The sequence below is a fragment of the Phocoena phocoena genome, chromosome 1, assembly GCF_963924675.1.
Source record: "Phocoena phocoena chromosome 1, mPhoPho1.1, whole genome shotgun sequence".
Classification (NCBI taxonomy): domain Eukaryota; kingdom Metazoa; phylum Chordata; class Mammalia; order Artiodactyla; family Phocoenidae; genus Phocoena; species Phocoena phocoena.
In genome coordinates, this window is record NC_089219.1 from 44014519 (window position 1) to 44024237 (window position 9719).

The following is a 9719-nucleotide window of genomic DNA, read 5'->3' on the forward strand; positions in this document are numbered from 1 at the left end:
AAAGTATGATCCCTGGACCATCAGCATCAGAATCACCTGGGAATTTGTTAGAAATGAATATTCTCCAACCCTACTCCAGATCTGCTGAATCAGAAACTTGGGAGCCCAGCAATCTATGTTTTAACAAACTCTCCAGGTGATTCTGATTCATGCTAAAGTTTGAGGACCACCAGTACACAAAGGGTAAGACTCTTGGGTTTGGAGTCGGGCATTTATGGGTTCTTCTGAAAGTGTCTTTGTTCTGCCTGTTACTATTTGGGAGTCCTCAAGCAAAGCATTTCACCTACATGCTCCTTAGTTTACTCATCTGGGAAATGGAGGTAATGGTTCTCTCTACATAACAGTGTTGTTTATTTATTCATTCAACAAAACTTTTTTGAGTGCCTATTATGTGACAATCATTCTTCTAGGTTCTAGAGATACAACAGTGAACAAAACAGACAAAAATCTCCGACCTCATGTAATGTACATTCTAACGAGACTTTGAGGATTAATTAATATAATTATAATAATGTATAAAGCTTAGTACAACATGGGCACATATTAAGCATTCAGCAAATGGCAGCTATTATAAATGGTGGAGAAATTGCTTGTAAGCAGTGAAATGCTCTATTAGACTAAATTGTGAACTCCTAAGAATTGTCTGATTCATGCCTGTGTCATCAAAATCTAACATAGGGTGCTCGCCTCGGTAGCACATATACTAAAATTGGAATGATACAGAGAAAATTAGCATGGCCCTTGTGCAAGGATGACACACAAATTCGTGAAGCGTTCCATATTTCTCAGAAACTAGCACACCATTCTAAAGCAATTATACTCCAATAAAGATGTTAAAAAATTTTTAAAAAAATATCTAACATAGGACCTGGAGCTGAGTAGGGCTTGGTAAATATCTGATAAATGTATGTACAAAAGTCAGAGATTAATGATATCTCTCTTGTCTGAATGGGTTTCTTTTATAATCCTTTAGAGTTGACGGCTCACCAGTAAGCCATACCCTCCATAAACCTTCCTCTCTCCCTATATTTGTATATTTCACTTGGTCCAGTGTAGTGGAATAACTGAGGACATGGAAAGGAGACGTGACCCATGAGCCCCCCCCAGCAAACTGGGGGCTGGTGAATAAACCAGAACTGCAAACAGTCCTGATTGCTTTGAGTCCCCCCCGCCGGCAAACCGGGGGCCTGTGAGGAAGCATTGAGTGCTTTGGGCACTGATCCATGAGATGTCCTCAGTATAATCAGAGTGGTGGGAACACAAGGAAATGTCCTTGTGCTACTTCAGTATAATCAAAATAATGGTGAGAACTTTGTGCTGCTTTTGCACTCAAGGACGAAGCATGGCATGTTTTCAAGAAAGCCAATTATTGCTTGTATAATTAATAAAAACATAGTTGCTGCTTTGGCATTTCTGAAATGTTAAGAAAACAAGTCTTGAAGTGTAAACCTAGATAATGCTTTAATAAAAGCTACCACAGCAGGACAGTCGGCGCTGTTTTGCCTGAGCGAGCGGCAGCCCTCTACTGCTGTACTTCGGCACAATTCATCTCGTGTGATGAGCTTACTTTCGGCCCTGTCCTAAGATAAACTACAACAGTCCAGTTATTGAAAGGTAATTCTTTCCACATTAACATGTTGCGATGGGTCTGAAATGTAGTTGTTCTATGATAAACCTGTATAGAGTGAATGAGTGGATGCTGGAAGAAGCATAGAAATATACTGGAAATAGCCCTGAAATATGAGTCAGGAGGCTTCAATTATAATTCCGGTTCTGCCGCTTCTATAGTGTTTGGTCTTAGCTAAATCCATTTTCTTTTCAGATCCCCAGTCTCTCCATCTGTAAAGGGGGGCTTAGAATCCCTACCCCACCACAGTGCTGGAAGAAGACAGACTAACTTTGGTACCTAAGTTTTAAGGAGGTCTCACACAACCGTGAATGTGTTGTCTCCTTATCATACCTCTCAAGAAGAATTGCTGAAAGCAGTAAAGGAGATAATGTATATCTCTTTGCAAACCTTAAAACACTGTAAAAATTAAATAAGATACTATTTCAAATCAGATAATCTACAATTTATAGATTATAGGTTGGAAACATCTGCTAATCCTTGATACTGAAAGTGTGATCTGCAGCATTGACACCATTTGAGATCTTGGTAGAAATGCAGACTCTTGGGCCCCAGCCACACCAACTAAACCGGAATCTTCATTTTAACATCCCCAGGTGATTCAAATGCACAAGAAAGTTAGAGAAGCACTGCTCTAAATCAGACTCATAGGACCTACGCACTGAAAAGATTTTGAAGATCATCTTCAACTCCCTCATTTTACAGATGAGTATACTGGAGCCCTACAATGACAGGGACTTTTTCTAAAAGGCAGATCTAACTGTGTCACCCCCCACGTTGGAAACCAATGGCTCCACACTGCCCACATCCTTAGCTCAGCAATTAAAGTCCTCTCATCTGGCTGCTGCTGACCACTTCACTTAATACTTCCCTACAGATGCTAGACAAACCAATCACTCTGATCCCTGCTCCTGTGCTCTGAACTCCTCAGGCTATTTTCTCAGTGTGGGCTGCCCTTCCCACTTCTCTCCAGCCTCTTGACACCAGCTCAGACTATGACACCCCTGGTCCTTATTTAGGACACTGGTTGACAGTGGGCATGGTTAGCCAGCTGAGATCTCCTCTACCTCCTGAAGCACTGTGGTCATTATCTATTTTTACATTACTTATTTTACCAGACTGCGAGCTCCTTAAGGGTAGAAACCAGGTTTCAGGTCCCAACACAGAGTCAGGCACTTTGTAAGAGCTCAATTTATCCCATATGACTAATGATCTCTAACGTGTCTTCTAGGTCTAACTTTCTGCATTTTTAGACTGTGAAACCCCAGACAGCAGGGACTTGATAGTCTCTTCTTTTTCCATCTTGCTCATGAGCCTCCATGTGTGTGAGCACAGCAGGCACTCATTCACCACCCAGGCTGACTGGTTCAGTTGTTGCCATAGCAGTCATTCCCACGATGTGCCCCACGACCTGGTTCACTGCAGCATGTTCAGGGAAGTCCAAGTGACCCAACGGGTTGCAACACCAAGGGTAGGGAAGGGATCAGGTTTCAGAGTAAATCATTTCAACTCTGGGCTGAGATTTAGTGCCTTCTAACAATGCTCACGAGGGTTTCTCTGGTGGCACAGCGGTTGGGAATCCGCCTGCCAAGGCAGGGGACATGGGTTCGAGCCCTGGTCTGGGAGGATCCCACATACCACAGAGCAACTGGGCATGTGTGCCACAGCTATTGAGCCTGCACTCTAGAGCCCACGAGCCACAACTACTGAGCCTGCGTGCCACAACTACTGAAGCCCGAGTGCCGAGAGCCCGTGCTTCGCAACGAGAGAAGTCACCACAATGAGAAGCCCGCGCACCGCAACGAAGAGCAGCCCCCACTTGATGCAACTAGAGAAAGCCTGCGTGCAGCAACGAAGACCCAACACAGCCAAAAATAAATAAATAAAGTAAATAATTTTTTTTAAATAAAATAAAAAAATAAAAATGCTCACAAGAAAAGGGAACCCTCCTACACTGTTGGTTGGAATGTAAATTGGTGCAGCCACTGTGGAAAACAGAATGGAGGTTCCTTAAAAAGCTAAAAATAGATTTGCCATATGATCCAGCAATCCCACTCCTAGGCATATATCTGGAGAAAACTATAATTCATAAAGATACATGCACCCCAGTGTTCATTGCAGCGCTATTTACAATAACCAAGACATGGAAGCAACCTAAATGTCCATTGACAGCTGAATGGATTAAAAAGATGTAGTAGGGGCTTCCCTGGTGGTGCAGTGGTTGAGAGTCCACCTGCCGATGCAGGGGACACGGGTTCGGGCCCTGGTCCAGGAAGATCCCACATGCCGTGGAGCGGCTGGGCCCATGAGCCGTGGCCGCTGAGTCTGCGCGTCCGGAGCCTGTGCTCCGCAACGGGAGAGGCCACAGCAGTGAGAGGCCCGCGTACTGCAAAAAAAAAGAATGAAATAATGTCATTTGCAGCAACATGGATTTTCATACTAAGTGAAGTAAGCCAGAAAGAGAAAGACAAATACCATATGATATCACTTATATGTGGAATCTAAAATATGACACAAGGGACTTCCCTGGCAGTCCAGTGGTTAAGACTCCATGCTCCCAATGCAGGGGGCACAGGTTCAATCTCTGGTCGGGGAAATAAGATCCTGCATATCTCGCAGTGTGGCCTAAAAAAAAAAAAGATCAACTATCACACAAGTGAACTTATTTTCAAAACAGAAACAGACTCACAGACAGAAAAATTTACAGTGCCTAAAGGGGAAAGGGGGTGGGGGAGGGATAAATTGGGAATTTGGCATTCGCAGACATAAATTATTATGTATAAAAATAGATAAACAACAAGGTCCTACTGTATAGCACAGGGAACTATACTCAATATCCTGTAATAAACCATAATGGAAAAGAATATGAAAAAGAATATGTATATATATATGTATAACTGAATCACTTTGCTGTACACCAGAAACTAACACAACATTGTAAATCAACTATACTTCGATTAGAAAAGTAAAATAAAAAAGTAAATGTACAAAATAAAATTATGTACTTTACAAAAATAAATAAATACAGTAAAAAATACAAAGGCTCACAAGATTTCACACTGTGTCCCAAAAGTCAATTCCTGAGGCCTCCTGTCTCTACATACGAATTGATACAATAGGTGCTCAGTACATGTTGATAAGTGAATAAATGAATGAATGGGTAAATTGTTCTGGACTTCTAAACATAACCAAATGCTCTCAAAAAAAAAGAGAAAACAGTTGTGCGGGAAGAGAGTTATAACCAAAGGTCACATAGCGTTAAAGATGAAGTATAAGTTCTTTACCTTTGTCCACAAGCCCTGGTGTAATCTGGCCCAGCCTGCCTTGCCAGCTTTGCCTCTTCTCCTCCCATACATACTCTTTTTGCCTCATCCCAAATGATTTGTAGACCCTAAACATGTCATCTGGTTTCACGCTCCAGTGCCTTTGCATGCATGTTTCTCTATACCTAGAGTACTTTTTTCCCCCTCTTAATTTAGGTAATTCTTATTTGTCTTTCAAAGACCAGGTTAAGTTGTACCTCTTCTAGGAAGCCTGTTGTCACCTCTCAAAGGGGCTAGATGCCTCTTCTGTGCTCTGGTAGGTGCCATGCTTCTTTTTATGAGTACTGATCATAGTCTTTTGCTGTTGTCTACCTTTTCCCCCCAAAGACTTGAGCACCTTGAGGACAGCGACTAGGTCTTATTTATTTCTGTGTCCTCAGTGTCCAGCATATGACATGACACAAAGGAGAGATATTTACTGGGTACATTATCCAGTGGAAAGAATGGAGAGTAAAATAGAGTTATCATTAGTCAGGAAATTTGCCACCCATAGAATTCCATGTTTAAGAAGGGCTTTGCAAAGTCTCATTATTTAGTATTTGTTAAAGAATAAATTATTTTCATGCATATGACCTCCTAGAAAAGGGCTAGGATAGTGAATAGTAAATGACAGGCAGGGATGCCTGGGGAAGTGGAATTTTACCACCCTCCCCTCCATGTCCATGGTAGATGCATGAGTAGAAGGACATGGACAAATGACCCGCTACAGAAGGATACAGTGGAGACAGGCCCCAACAGTCTGACTGGAGTGACTATTCCAAACTAGCTGCCACTTTTTCCTTTCTCCTACCCTTCCCTGGCAGAGAGTGGCAGAAAGGTTAAAGACAAGAAAATGTGCACCCAAAGTATGATATCTAGATCAGTTACCAGACATGGGAATTAAGTTAGTTCTATAACCTGGGGAAATTCACTCGTCTAAGCTTCAGTTTCCTCATTGTAAAATAGGAATAATAATATCTAGCTTGCAGAATTGGCAGGAAGATTTTATAATAATAGTTAATACTTATATAACACATATCATGCCAAGTCCTGTTCTAATACATAGACATTACAACATATTATATATATATATGTATATATACACATATATAGTAACTCAATGAATCTGGAACTCTATGAGGTAAGTACAACTTTCATGCAAACTTTATAAATAAATAAACTGAGACACAGAAATGTCACATAACGTTTTCAAGATCATACGGCTAGTAAGTATGGAGCTGGGAGTAAAACCAAGGCATATTGGCTTGCTCCAGAGTCTGTGGAAAGACTCTTTAACAAGTGCTGTACTCTATTTGCCTCTTCAGTAAGATAATTGTGTGAGAGTGAAGGTATCTGGCCCATAATAGTACATAAGAAACAATGACAATGAGCAAAGTAATCCAGTACCTGTAGTTGATGAGATAGCATAAAATGGATTAACATTAACAGGTACAATATTACCTTATTACTCTTTTAAAAACTGTCTTATCTTTAAACTGTTACATACTCCTGAGATTGGAAGAAGGTTTTCTGTATGAACAGTCTGGGCTATTTTAAGATGCCCTGAAGGTAAGGTGGCTTTGCCTTCTCCTGAGGAACTGGAACAAGTTCTTAGCACTTCAGCCAGAGGGCATTTGAGGGACATGAAGATCCCATGAAATTAATTCCTCCAGTCAGACCCTGAAGACAGAGACAAATTGAATCCAGTCAGTGCTCTTAAGGAACTCACACCTAAACTAGGAAGGCAAACAAAAGAGACCATCTCAGTATAGCACCACTGTGGGGGGAAGCTCATAAAGGACATGTAACTTAATTATGGACACAGCAATCAGGAAAGGCTTTTCGGAGGAGGAGGAGACACATGAATCTAGTATCAAAGGGCAAGTGGAAGACATATTTGAAAAAAACAAGAAGGGGTTTCTTGGCAGAGGGAATGCTATGAACAAATGCACAGGGGCTTGAAATAGCACTCTATATTCCAAGAACTACAAGTAGTTCAGTGTGGTTAGAACAGAGCAGGAGACACGAAAATGGTAGTGCCAAGACATAGGCACAAGCCAGATGGGGAAGTGCCTCACTTGACAAATTAAGGGGTTTAACTCTTATCTTACAGGTGATGTAGAGCCACTGACTCAAGTTCCAAACAAGAGTATAATACTAAAAGATAATCTTAGTAGCAAAATGGGGTTAAATTAGAGGTTTAAGACTAGAGACAGCTTTTAAGCACATGAAAAGATACTCAATATCAGTAGTCATCAGAGAAATGCAAATTAAACCACAATGGATACAATTTCACACACTGGGATGCCTGTAATGAAAAAAGATGAACAACAACAAGTGTTGGCAAGGATGTGCAGAATTTGCAACACTTACACATTGCTGGTAGGAATGTAAAATAGCGCAGCTGCTTTGGAAAACAGTTTGGCAGATCATCAGAAGTTAAATATAGAGTTACCATATGACTCAGCAATTCTACTCCTAGTTATATACCCAAGAGAAATGAAGACATACATTCACATAAAAACTTTTACATACAGTTTCTTTTTTCTTTTAAATAAATTTATTTATTTATTTATTTTTATTTTTGGCTGCATTGGGTCTTCGCTGCTGTGTGCGGGCTTTCTCTGGTTGTAGTGAGCGGGGGCTACTCTTCATTGCAGTGCACAGGCTTCTCATTGCAGTGGCTTCTCTTGTTGCGGAGCAAGGGCTCTAGGCGCACAGGCTTCAGTAGTTGTGGCATGCGGGCTCAGTAGTTGTGCACATGAGCTCTAGAGCTCAGGCTCAGTAGTTGTGGTGCATGGGCTTAGCTGCTCTGCGGTGTGTGGGATGTGGGATCTTTCCCGGGCCAGGGCTCGAACCCGTGTCCCCTGCATTAGCAGGTGGATTTGTAACCACTGCGCCACCAGGGAAGCCCCTACATACAGTTTTATAGCAGCATTATTCATAATAGCCAAAAAGTGGAAACAATCCAAATATCCATCAGCTGATGAATAGATAAACAAAATATGCTACACCTGTATGGAATATGTAATAGAATACTATTCAGCCATAAAAGGGAATGAAGTTCTGATACGTGCTACAACATAGATAAGCCTTGAAAACATAATGTTAAGAAGAAGGAGCCAGACAAAAGAGCCACATATAATATGATTCCATTTATATGAAATGTCCAGAATAGCCAAGTCCATAGAGATATAGATTAGTGGTTGCCAGGGCTTGGGGGTAGGAAGGGATGAGGAATGACTGCTATTGAGTGCAGGTCTCTGGAATTAGTGGTGATGGTTGTACAAGTTTTTGAATATACTAAAAGCCACTGAGTTGTATTAAAAAAGGGTAAGTTTTATGGCATGTGAATTATAGAAAAAAAAAAAAAAAGACTGGTGGCAGAATGACCAGTGAGGCTACTGAAATGGCCTAAGCAACAGACTTCAAACAGGGGAATCTACACCCTTGGAGGTTCATGAAGACTTTCCAGGGGCCACACAAGCATAAATAATTCCTACATCCCCAACTTTTACGTGTACATTCTTTTCGAAAACTAATCAGCCTGATAATGTGCCTTTTATTTCTCCTATTTCACAATAGCTATTCTCTCATCTTCAAAGGAAAGATACGCCACTGAACTATCTTGACTATTACTATGGGAGTACTGCCCTGGGAGTAAAAATGTCTGGAGCATCATTGAAAGGATGATTTGAATATACAGGGCTTCTGATGGAGAGTCCCAGGACAGCAAAGCAAGAGTGTTCAGTAAGCAATAATTAAACTGATAATAAAAATGTAGATGTCAAATTAAAAATGTATGAGGAGGACCATAGTGTCTCAAAATTCTTCTGGAGAGTACCAAAGGATAAAATCTAGAATTAGCTTTACCTTAGGATCCCCTGGGGTGCTTAACATTCAAAACTCCAGTTTTGTGGTATATCCAGGCAATGGAGCATTACTTAGCATTAAAAGAAATGAGCCATTAAGTCATGAAAAGACATGGAGGAAATGTAAATACTTATTCTCATCAAGTAAAAGAAGCCAACCTTAAAAGGCTATATATACTGTCTGATTCCAACTATACAACATTCTGGAAAAAGCAAAACTGTGGAGAGAATAAAAAGATAAGTGGTTGTCAGGGGTTGAGGAGAGGGGGGGATAAATAGACAGCACACAGAGGATTTTTAGGACAGTGAAACTACTCTGTATAATACTATAAGGGTCCATACATCTAATTATACATTTGTCCAAACCCATAGAATGTACAGCACCAAGAGTGAAATTCTAATATAAACGATGGACTTTTAGTGATTATGATGTGTCAATGTAGGTTCATCTGTTATAACAAATGTACCACTCTGGTGTGGGATTTGATTATCCGTGAGGCCATGCATATGCAGAGGCAGTGAGTATTTGTGAAATCTCTGTACTTTTCTCTCAATTTTGCTCAGTCTAAAACTTCCCTAAACCAAAAAAGTCTTAAAAAAAAAAAAAAGTCTCCTGTTCTAGAGGGCCATCCCAATCCAGTTAAATCAGATTATTTAGGTGGTGAGCAAAGGCCTTATAGTTTTGAAACCCTCCTAGGTGATTCTGAAGTGAAGTCAGGGTTGAGAACCACATAGGCACTGGTGATAGGGATATTAAGGAGGTGGGAACAGGTTTGAGAAATCACCCATGGAATTCTTCGTCTGGGAAGAGCCTTACAAAGCCTCAATATTCATTGAAGAATAAATCGATAATTTACATATGACCCTGTAGGAGCTAAATTGGTGGAATTTGGGTGATTGCTTGGTTGCAAGGGGTGA

The 9719-nt window shown here is 40.8% G+C and overlaps 1 non-coding gene across 1 annotated transcript; it reads left to right on the top strand.

Annotated features, from left to right (window-relative positions):
- The first annotated feature begins 679 nt into the window (after positions 1-679).
- LOC136140397 (U6 spliceosomal RNA) lies at positions 680-786 on the top strand. The gene has a single exon (XR_010657605.1). It is a non-coding gene; the product is annotated as a U6 spliceosomal RNA (small nuclear RNA).
- The last annotated feature ends 8933 nt before the right edge of the window (positions 787-9719 follow it).